The 9,387-nt window shown below is 43.7% G+C and overlaps 1 pseudogene; it reads right to left on the bottom strand.

Annotated features, from left to right (window-relative positions):
- Nucleotides 1-2,508: 2,508 nt before the first annotated feature.
- Nucleotides 2,509-6,386, bottom strand: LOC138071693 (nudC domain-containing protein 2 pseudogene; annotated as a pseudogene).
- Between the last annotated feature and the right edge of the window lie 3,001 nt (nt 6,387-9,387).

Here is a 9,387-nt window from a genome sequence, read left to right as displayed (position 1 = left end):
AGTCTGTTGTTCCATGTCTGGTTTTAACTATTGCTTCTTGACCTGCATACAGATTTCTCAGGAAGCAGGAAAGGTGGTCTGGTATTCCCATCTCTTGAAGAATTTTCCACAGTTTGTTGTGATCCACACAGTGAAAAGCTTTGGCGTAGTTAATAAAGCAGAAATAGGTGTTTTTCTGGAACTCTCAGAAAAATACAAATCAAAACCACAATGACGGATCACCTCACATTGACCAGAATGGCTATCATTAAAAGTCTACAAAGAATAAATGTTGGAGAGGATGTGGAGAGAATGGAACCCTCCTACACTGTTGGTGAGAATGTAAACTGGTACAGCCACTATGGAGAACACTATGAAAGTTCCTTTAAAAAACTAAAGATAGAGTTACCATAGGATCTTGCAATCCCACTTCTGGCCATATATCTGGAGAAAACCATAAATTGAAAAGTACATGTACCCCAATGTTCATAGCAGCCATATTTACAAGATCCAAGACATGAAAGCAATCTGAATGCCCGTCAGCAGATAAATGGATAAATAAGATATGGTATACACAATGAAATACTACTCAGCCATGAAAAAGAATGAAAGAATGCCACTTTCAGCAACATGGACAGATCTAGAGATGATGATACTAAGTGAAGTAAGTCAGACAAAGAAAGACAAATATCATATGGTATCTCTTATATGTGAAATCTGAAATATGACAGAAATTAGCTTATCTATGGAACAGAAATAGTCTTGTGAACATAGAGAACCGACCTGTGGTTCCCAAGGGTGAAGGGGATAGGAGAAGAGTTGATTGGGAGTTTGGGATTAGCAGATGTAAACTATTACATGTAAGATGGATAACAAAAAGGTCCTATTGTAGAGCACAGGGAAATATATTCAATATCCTGTGATAAACCATAAAAGAAAATAATTTTCTTTTTTTTAAAAAAAGACTGTTGCTTAGATAGTGGCCTACATGCTATAGGATGCCATCTCCTCTCCTGAAAACACAGCTAGAAACTAAAGTTGCACTAAGATTAAATTTAGGAAACACTTAAATGGGAGAAAGTTTTCTTGTATTTAAATTTATTTTTTCTGTGTATTTGTGGCTCATGTATTGTTGTTGTTCAGCCTCTCGGTCATGTCTGACTCTTTGTGACCCCATGGAATACACTATACAGTTATAATAATGACATTTCCATCTTATACTTGTTATGTCAAGACACTTTTAAGACTTTGCTCTTGATAGTCATTGCCAAGACTGAGCTTACAACCTTTCACCACATCCTCCAATATGCAGAAACTTATCTCCTCAAGCCTAATGTGTGAGTTTTAGGCAGTTGGCAGATCTTTGGTAACAAAAATTCAGGATAAATGGATCAGAGACCTGAAGACAACTTTGGGCTCAGGTACTTGAAGGCTGGAATTCTATGATATGATGCATAATTTATCTAGTGGATAGTAGCTGTCAAAATTTTAGATGTGGAATCTCTTATTCCAAGTGAAGCCTTCCACAGAAATCCACTTCACAAATATAAACAAGGCTGAACACTCTGGTGGAAGTGAGGTCTGTAATCCCAGAGTTCTGCCTACCCACTCACAGAAGTTGGCTCTGACACTCAGCCACAGCACTCCAAAGACTTCCTGACCACAGCTGGGGAGGCTCTGTCCTGGAAGACCCTTCTTCAGACATGGACCTTATGCTCCTGCACAGACACCTATCTGTGTGGACTCCATTCTGTCCAATGCACTAACTTCTAAACTTACTGTCTGGGTTTCCAGCACCATCAACAGATATCACCTTAACCTCTGCATTCTTAACATAAGTTATGATCCTGTTTGTTGTTTCCCAAATTCTTCATTGCCCAGAGAGTTTATTTCTGGACTTGTTAATCAGCTCCACTGATCAGTTTGTCTACTGTTTAATCAATAACACAGAATATTTTTTTTAAAATTTTTATTTATGTTTTAATGGAAGGATAATAGCTTTACAGAATTCTGTTGTTTTCTGTCAAACATCAGGAAGAATCATCCATGGGTATACACTGATTACTACAACCTGTTCTTAAAATCAGGTATTTTAAGAAAGTAGAATTTTATCCTACTTTTTTTTCCTATTTAGAAAAATTTATTGAACATAATTCCTGCATCACAGTTATTGAAACAAAAACTTAATTTTCCCTGAAAGCACCCTGTCATTTTACATGATCTATACCTTAAAAGTTTTCATATTAAAAATACAGGTTAAATATGAAATTAGTAAAATGCAGCATATAAAACATCATGCTGAGCAAAATCAAGTCCAAAAGAAAAGTTACCATGTATCAATATAATAGTTCCCACAGTATTTAAGATGTTTCCTATGTAAATCATATTTGAATGTAACTTTTAGAACCATATTTAAATGTATTTTGCAATTTGTTAACTAAGCATCCACATTTTCCTTCCACCACATAATCTGTTCCTCTGATTATGTTGGCAACATCTGCTAGGATCCACAAAACGCAGCAAGATCAGTTATTTCTCATGATTCGAGAAATCTGGTTCACCTTTAGTGTAGTTTCCTGAGATTTCTGCCCCACTGAAGTAAAAACCAGGATTTTCTTTCTGGAATCTCCCTAATGTAAATTTTCTCTGCATTTGGTCTGGAACCCAAGGGTGAGCTGCATATTCATATTCTAGAAGAGAAGTCCAACAATTTGCTGCATCTCTCCTCATCTTTGTAAGAACAATGCGGATCATTTTTCTATCCTCCAGAGTCCATGTTCCCTCATTAGCTATTGCAGAGTCAGAGTTTGCCCCGCCACTACCTTGTGGATCTTGTGGCCACCCATAGCCAGTGCCACATGCTTGCTCTGCAGGCTGCACTGGCTATCCTGGGTGCAAGTGCCTGACGGTATTTGAACTTCAGTGAACACCTCCTCCAAGGTCTGGTACCACTGGCCCCATGGCGTTCCACATGAAACCACCCCACTGCAAGCCTCAAATGGGGCTGACGTACTCTAGTCGCCTCCTGGCCATGGTGGCACCGAGCAAGCAGCTATTGTACTTTTTCATAATTGTTTTAGCTATTCTTGTTCTTTTGCCCTTCCATTAGTTTTTTTGTCCTTCCATAAACTTTTTGAATCGCTTGTTTATATCTACAAAAAAAAAATTCTGCTGGAATTTTGATTGACATTGCTTTAAATGTATGGATCAATTTAGTGAAAACAGACATCATCACTACGTTGAGTTGACCAATCTATGATACTTATCTCTATTTATTTACTATTTATTTAGGTCTCGATTTCTTTCATTAGCATTTTGTAGCTTTCAACACATAGATCTTGTGCATGTCTTATTAGATTTATACCTAAATGTTGCAATTTTGGAAAATGGTAATTTTTTTCTGAAGAGGAAATTCATATATTAATGGAGATAATTTAAAAGATTTCTTGTTACATATGAAATGAAACTTAGTGGATATTTCTGGGCACATAACTTTTCAGCTGAAACGAAAGCCTTCTAAAACTTAAAATTTTTATAATAACTTAGGAATCTATTTGAGCACTATAGAAGCAACATATACTCATCACGGAAATCAGAGCATTTGAATCAGTTCTAATGAGGTGGATGAAACTGGAGCCTACTATACAGAGAGAATTAAATCAGAAAGAAAAACACCAATACAGTATACTAACACATATATATGGAATTTAGAAAGATGGTAACAATGGTGCTATATGGGAGACAGCAAAAGAGACACAGATGTAAAGAACAGACTTTTGGACTCTGTGGGAGAAGGCGAGGGTGGGATGAGTTGAGAGAATAGCATTGAAGCATGTATAGTACCATATGTGAAATAGATCGCCAGTCCAGGTTCGATGCATGAGACAGGGTGCTCAGGGCCGGTGCACTGGGATGACCCTGAGGGATGAGATGGGGAGGGAGGTAAGAGAGGGTGTTCAGGATGGGGGACACATGTACACCCATGGCTGATTCATGTCAATGTATGGCAAAAAAAACATTACAATATTGTAATTAGCCTTCAATTAAAATAAATAAATTAATTAAAATAAAGAAATCAGAGTAAATAATACTCATCATAACTCATCAGAAAATGGTGTTTAAAAGTTTTGGTTTCTAATTTTTAAAATTGTAGTTGTATGTAAATACAGTAAATTTTATGTGTTGATCTTATATCTTTCAACCTTGGGATTTTCTTTGACTCCCTCCTAGGTTGCCAGATGTGAAAAAGCCCACAGAGTGCCAAGCCAGCAAATGATCCTACGCCCTTCTGAAGCTGTACCCTCACTACAAGAGGTTCTTCCAGGTGCCATGGTGCCAAGTGCTTCACCCTTTGAAAAGATCATGGGCTGGCCCGCCAGGTAGCTGCCCACTCAGCCTAAGACCTTGGACCCCAGAAAGTAAAGGTTAGAGTCACAATAGGGTTTTTTGCACCAGAGAGGAATCTAAAGACAGCTGTACCAGTACCTACTGTGTACTAAACTCTGACTGGTGCCCAAGAAGGCTGCTAGGGATGACAGGAGGCAAGGTCAGGCCTGCACATTGACTTATGGCAATTTCTGTCTATAATCTCATTAAGCAAGAATGTTCTCCTTTCTTCTGATGCAAGAACAATCTCAGCCCAAGTCTCTGCTACCCTCCACGTGGCTGAACTTGCCTGAGCATCTGCACAGGTGCCATTAGGCACACTGAAAATCAGGGATTTCTTGTGAGGCATGTATCAGACAAGAGACAGAAGAAGGATGATTACTTACTCTTTTTAAATTGAAGCTGGCATGTCCATTAAGGAAGCATTTTTCACCTAGTAGGAATATTCTAGAGTTTTAGGAATTCAGCCTTAGTAGATGTTTGTTTCATGGTCTTTCCTCATCTACAAGGGAGATGCTATGGACTCAATAGTGTCCCCCTAAAATTCATATGTTGAAGCTTAACCCCTTATGTGATGTATTTGGGGATGGAGCCTTTGGGACGTAATGAGGTTTAGATGAGGTTTTGAGGGTAGGGCCCTCAATATGAGATCAGTGCCCCTATACAAAATGATACCACAGAACTTGCTTCTTCTCTCTCTCTCTCCCTCCTGCAATGTGAGGGCATAGTGAGAAGGGGGCCACATACAAACCAGGTAGAGAGTTCACACCAGGTACCAACCATCAAGCCATCTTGATTTCTAGCTTCCCAGGCTCCAGAACTGTGAGAAATAAACATCTGTTGTTTCAGCTACACACAGTCTATGATATTCTGTTATGGGAGCCTGACCCCACCCTGGTTAATAGCATGTGATCCTGAGAAGATGCCCAAACCCTGGGGCCCCAGATCTTCATCTGTGCAGCAAACAGGTATGAGGAGCCCTGTCTGTAGGACTGCAAGGATATAAATAAAGCACCTCACACAGAACCTGGTTTGATCTTTATGATTAGCAGTTATCTGTACTAGTATTTGGATCTCAATTTCACAACTCTGGGCTCTGGGAAATTTTGTTGTTGCTGTTACCTAAGATATCTTAGACAGCATGCAACACAATATGACAGAGAATGCTAATTTAGCCAGAAACTTTGTTTTATTAATAAAACTCGGCAGGATCTCCTTCCTTGATGATCTACCACTTAATTCAGGCATGGAGGAGTCTTCCCCAGCTGGATGCGACTCAAAGCTTCTACAATTTGTCAAGCACCAACTCTTTCTCTCCCTCCCAGCTGCTCTCCCATCCAAACTATGATTTTCACTAATTCCACCTCTACCAAAAATCTATACACTACTTAAGAGTTGCCCCTAATACTCTCAAGATTACCTAATAATAATGCCATGGACTCTGGCTCTCCCAGACCAGGGAAAACAGTGCTTGTCCACGGACTTCTTGGCATCACTCTCAAGAGGTGTGACCACATATTGAAAAGAAATCCTAGCAGATGGAGAGTAGAAAACACCTACTTCGTCCCTGTGGCCAACAACAATGCGACAAGAGTCAAGGCCCCTTCCTTCTTGTCCCAGGATGAGATCTCTCCAGGGTTTACCCAGGATCCAAAAGGACTGCAGTCCATGGAATTCTCCAGGCCAGAATACTGGAGTGGGTAGCCTTTCCCTTCTTCAGGGGATCTTCCCAACCCAGGGACTGAACCTAGGTCTCCCGCATTGCAGGTGGATTCTTTACCAGCTGAGCCACAAGGAAGCCCTCCAAAAGGACACCTCATAGTAATGATCCATTTCAGATTTTCCCCTCACCCCCAAGACACACAGTTTGCAGGTCTGAGGGCTGCCACCACTAAGCTTCATCACAATCACCTCTCATCGTCATCTCTCACAGGAACTCTAGCTTCGCAAAGCCCCAAACTGCCCTGGCTCTGGCACTGACACTCCAGTGCTCCTTCTGGAGCCCCACCACCTTGCCCCATGTTGCCCTGTTCTGTGGGATTAGGGACATCTCTCCATCTTCCTTCTGTGACTGCAGTTCTTAGACCATCGCTCTAGGTGTGGGTGTGTCCTGCTTCTCCCAGTGTCCCCACTGCTAACACAGGGCCTTCCACAGAACACAGGCTCTGTGAAGGTCTTGGGAATAAATAAGCCAGTGAGCAGAGGCTTATTCATTCAGATTTTTTGCTACTTTCTTAAATAAGCCAAACAAATCCAGGTTATACATATATATTTTAATTTTACAGAATGACAGAAGAAGAGGGTAAGAATTCAATAATTAACAACCATTTACTTTTATTTCTCTATTTCTTGACCCCATTAATTGTACTGCTAATTATTTTCACATTTCCAAGTAAATTCCTGTTCCAATGCTATGTTATCTAATTTGGGATCACAATAAATGACTGAAGGCTTCCTAATTGATTTTACAAATAGCAAAACTCAGTCTTGAATTGGATAAGTACAAATACACATGAGATCAACATGAACTCAGATCAATTTTCTCATACCTTCTTAAATAACCTGGGAAAATCCAAATAAACAGAGATAGCTTAGATGTACAAAATGATAGTAAAAAAGTATAAGAAGCAAGACTTCACTACAATCAGTTTTTATTTTAGAATTCTTCCACCAACTGTGTAACTACTAAGTAAGTTCACATTTCCAAAATCATTCTAATTCCATATATCTTGTTCAAAACCATGAAATAAAATGGAAGAGTTCCTAATTTCTTTTTACAAAATAGCAAAACTCTTGTTCTTGAAATGGGTAAGTACAAACACTGTGTGATCAATGTCATTGACATAGTTAGACATTGAAACTCCTTAAGCCTTCTATTAAAAAGGAGTAATACCTGAAAAATTCCTAAAGAAAATAGAGGTGAGTCCCCATGTCATTGTAGAGAAAAGCAACACAAAGATGCCACATGTCAGGTTCCCCCTGCCTAAGCCCTCACTGCTGAGAAGGCTGACTGCTCCCTCGTCAGTCACAGAGGGAAAGATCAGCCTCCCTTCCTGCCCCCAGGACAAGCTGTTGGAAGTGGGCCTGGAAGGAGCTTGGCTGCTTCTCTGGCTCAGAGTTCCCCTTTCCCCTCCCTCACAGCCTCTGCAGAGGGGGTGGAAGGAGCTGGGATGTTTTCAACTGACTTTGTCCAGATATTCCAGGACTTTAAACTTGCTGGTCTCCGCATAGGCCCGGGGACCCCACAGGAACTCGTAGCGAGCAGGATTGCTGTCAGGCACCTGCCGGTACTCTAGGTAACCCTCCTGCACCCACACTTGGGTCAGCAGCTCCCTGGGCTCCCCATAGATGTAGTGCTCACTCCCGAGACACACTCCTATCCTATTGAGTGCACCCCAGATCACCTCCTCAGGGGCGCAGTTGACCTCCACAGCAATCAGGCACAGGACCATCACCAGGAGGCCAGCCTTGGGCAACCTCTGCTCATCCCTCAGCGTCTCATTCAGGGTGAGGCCCAGGGTGGGGACCAGGATATAGGTGTAATTACTGGGGTCCACCTCCTTCACCTCCAAACCAAAGACCAGCTGCAGGTACTCTGAGGCTTGACTGAGGACCACCACGAAGTGGTCCTGGTAATCTATGAGGATACTACTTAGCACTTCTGCCTTTGTGATTGGCTCCCTGGCAAGATACCTACTGACCAGGAATTGTACCAGCTCATTCTTCTTCACCCGTAGTGCATCTTGGAGTGAGGACCTGGCATGTTCGTGGTCATGCGAGGTGCTTGGCACTTCATCTTGCCTGCTGAGGCCATGGTCTTCAGATTGGCTCCCTGGAGTGGCAGCCATGGCAGTGGGAGAGGGGCAGACACCTGCAGGGGTCTGGGGGAGACTGGCTGTTGCAGCAGCAGCCACCTCCTCCAGGGTGCCCCAGACCGGGAGAGAGGAGGAGGAGGAAGCTGCATCTCCTTCCTCCACCTGCTCCACCTCCTCCACCTGCTCCACCTCCTCCACCTGCTCTTCTTCTTCCATCTGCTCCTCTTCTTCCATTTGCTCCTCCTCCTCCTCCTCCTCACTCCAAACGAACTGTGCCTCCACCAGATCATCGTCCTCTCCTGGATTCTGAAAGACTCTCTCAGGAAGGCGGAGCTCATGCATCCCAGGCATGATGACTGGGGTCGAACTGCAGACAAGAGTGAGGAAGAGGGACAGATAGGGACCACAGGCCTGTGGGACAGGGGGGTTGTGAGCGGCCTCAGCTGAGAAACCCACCCTGGGCCGTCTGACTCAGGCTACTTATAGGTCTCCTCTTGAGGGGTGCTCTCGGGCTTCATAGACGAGCTCCTGCTGAGCAGCCTGACCCCTGGCTACCTGAAGGAGGATGTGAAGTGGCTCCCTAGGGTGCAGGCAGCACAGCTTGAGGTTCCGGGGCTGACACGGAGGGAGAATTAAGGCCTTGTGGAGTCCCCTCTGTTCTGGGATAGGGAGTCCCTGGTGCACACTCAGAAGAAAACAACTCACCTTAACTCCTGGCACTGCCTGGATCTCCTCTGCTTTCTGACTTCAGGACACCGGCCCCACACCTCCGCCTTTGCCTCCTGGTTCCTGGAGCCCCTGTGAGAGAAATGGAGGGGGCACCTTGGGGGTAGACTGTGGCACAGACTTAGGCCTTCTGTGATGGTAGGAGGGGTGGAATCTGTGACATCCCCCCATTGTGCAGTGGGAGGTCCCCTCGGGGATCCCTTGTAGTGCTCACCTTTCCCCTGGCCGGCCTGGACCCTCCCCTTTGGGACCTGCAGAGAAACTCAGAACAAGACCCGAGTCTGGACAAAAAGCACTGAAGGGCCCCACATGCGGCTGTACCTGCCCAGGGCCTCCCGCGGGTCCTAGGCTGGGGAGACGCTTGGGCCTCAGCTTCTCACGTCCTGCCAGGCCTTCCAGCACCGACCACAGGGGCAGGGGTCTGCTCAGTCCTCCCTCGAGGTCCGGGGAGTCCACCCTCAGCGGACCTGAAGCCTCTGCC

This window comes from Capricornis sumatraensis, chromosome X, assembly GCF_032405125.1.
Source record: "Capricornis sumatraensis isolate serow.1 chromosome X, serow.2, whole genome shotgun sequence".
In the NCBI taxonomy this organism is placed as follows: domain Eukaryota; kingdom Metazoa; phylum Chordata; class Mammalia; order Artiodactyla; family Bovidae; genus Capricornis; species Capricornis sumatraensis.
The sequence above is the reverse complement of the archived record's forward strand: the minus strand, read 5'-3'. Positions and strand labels throughout refer to the sequence as shown.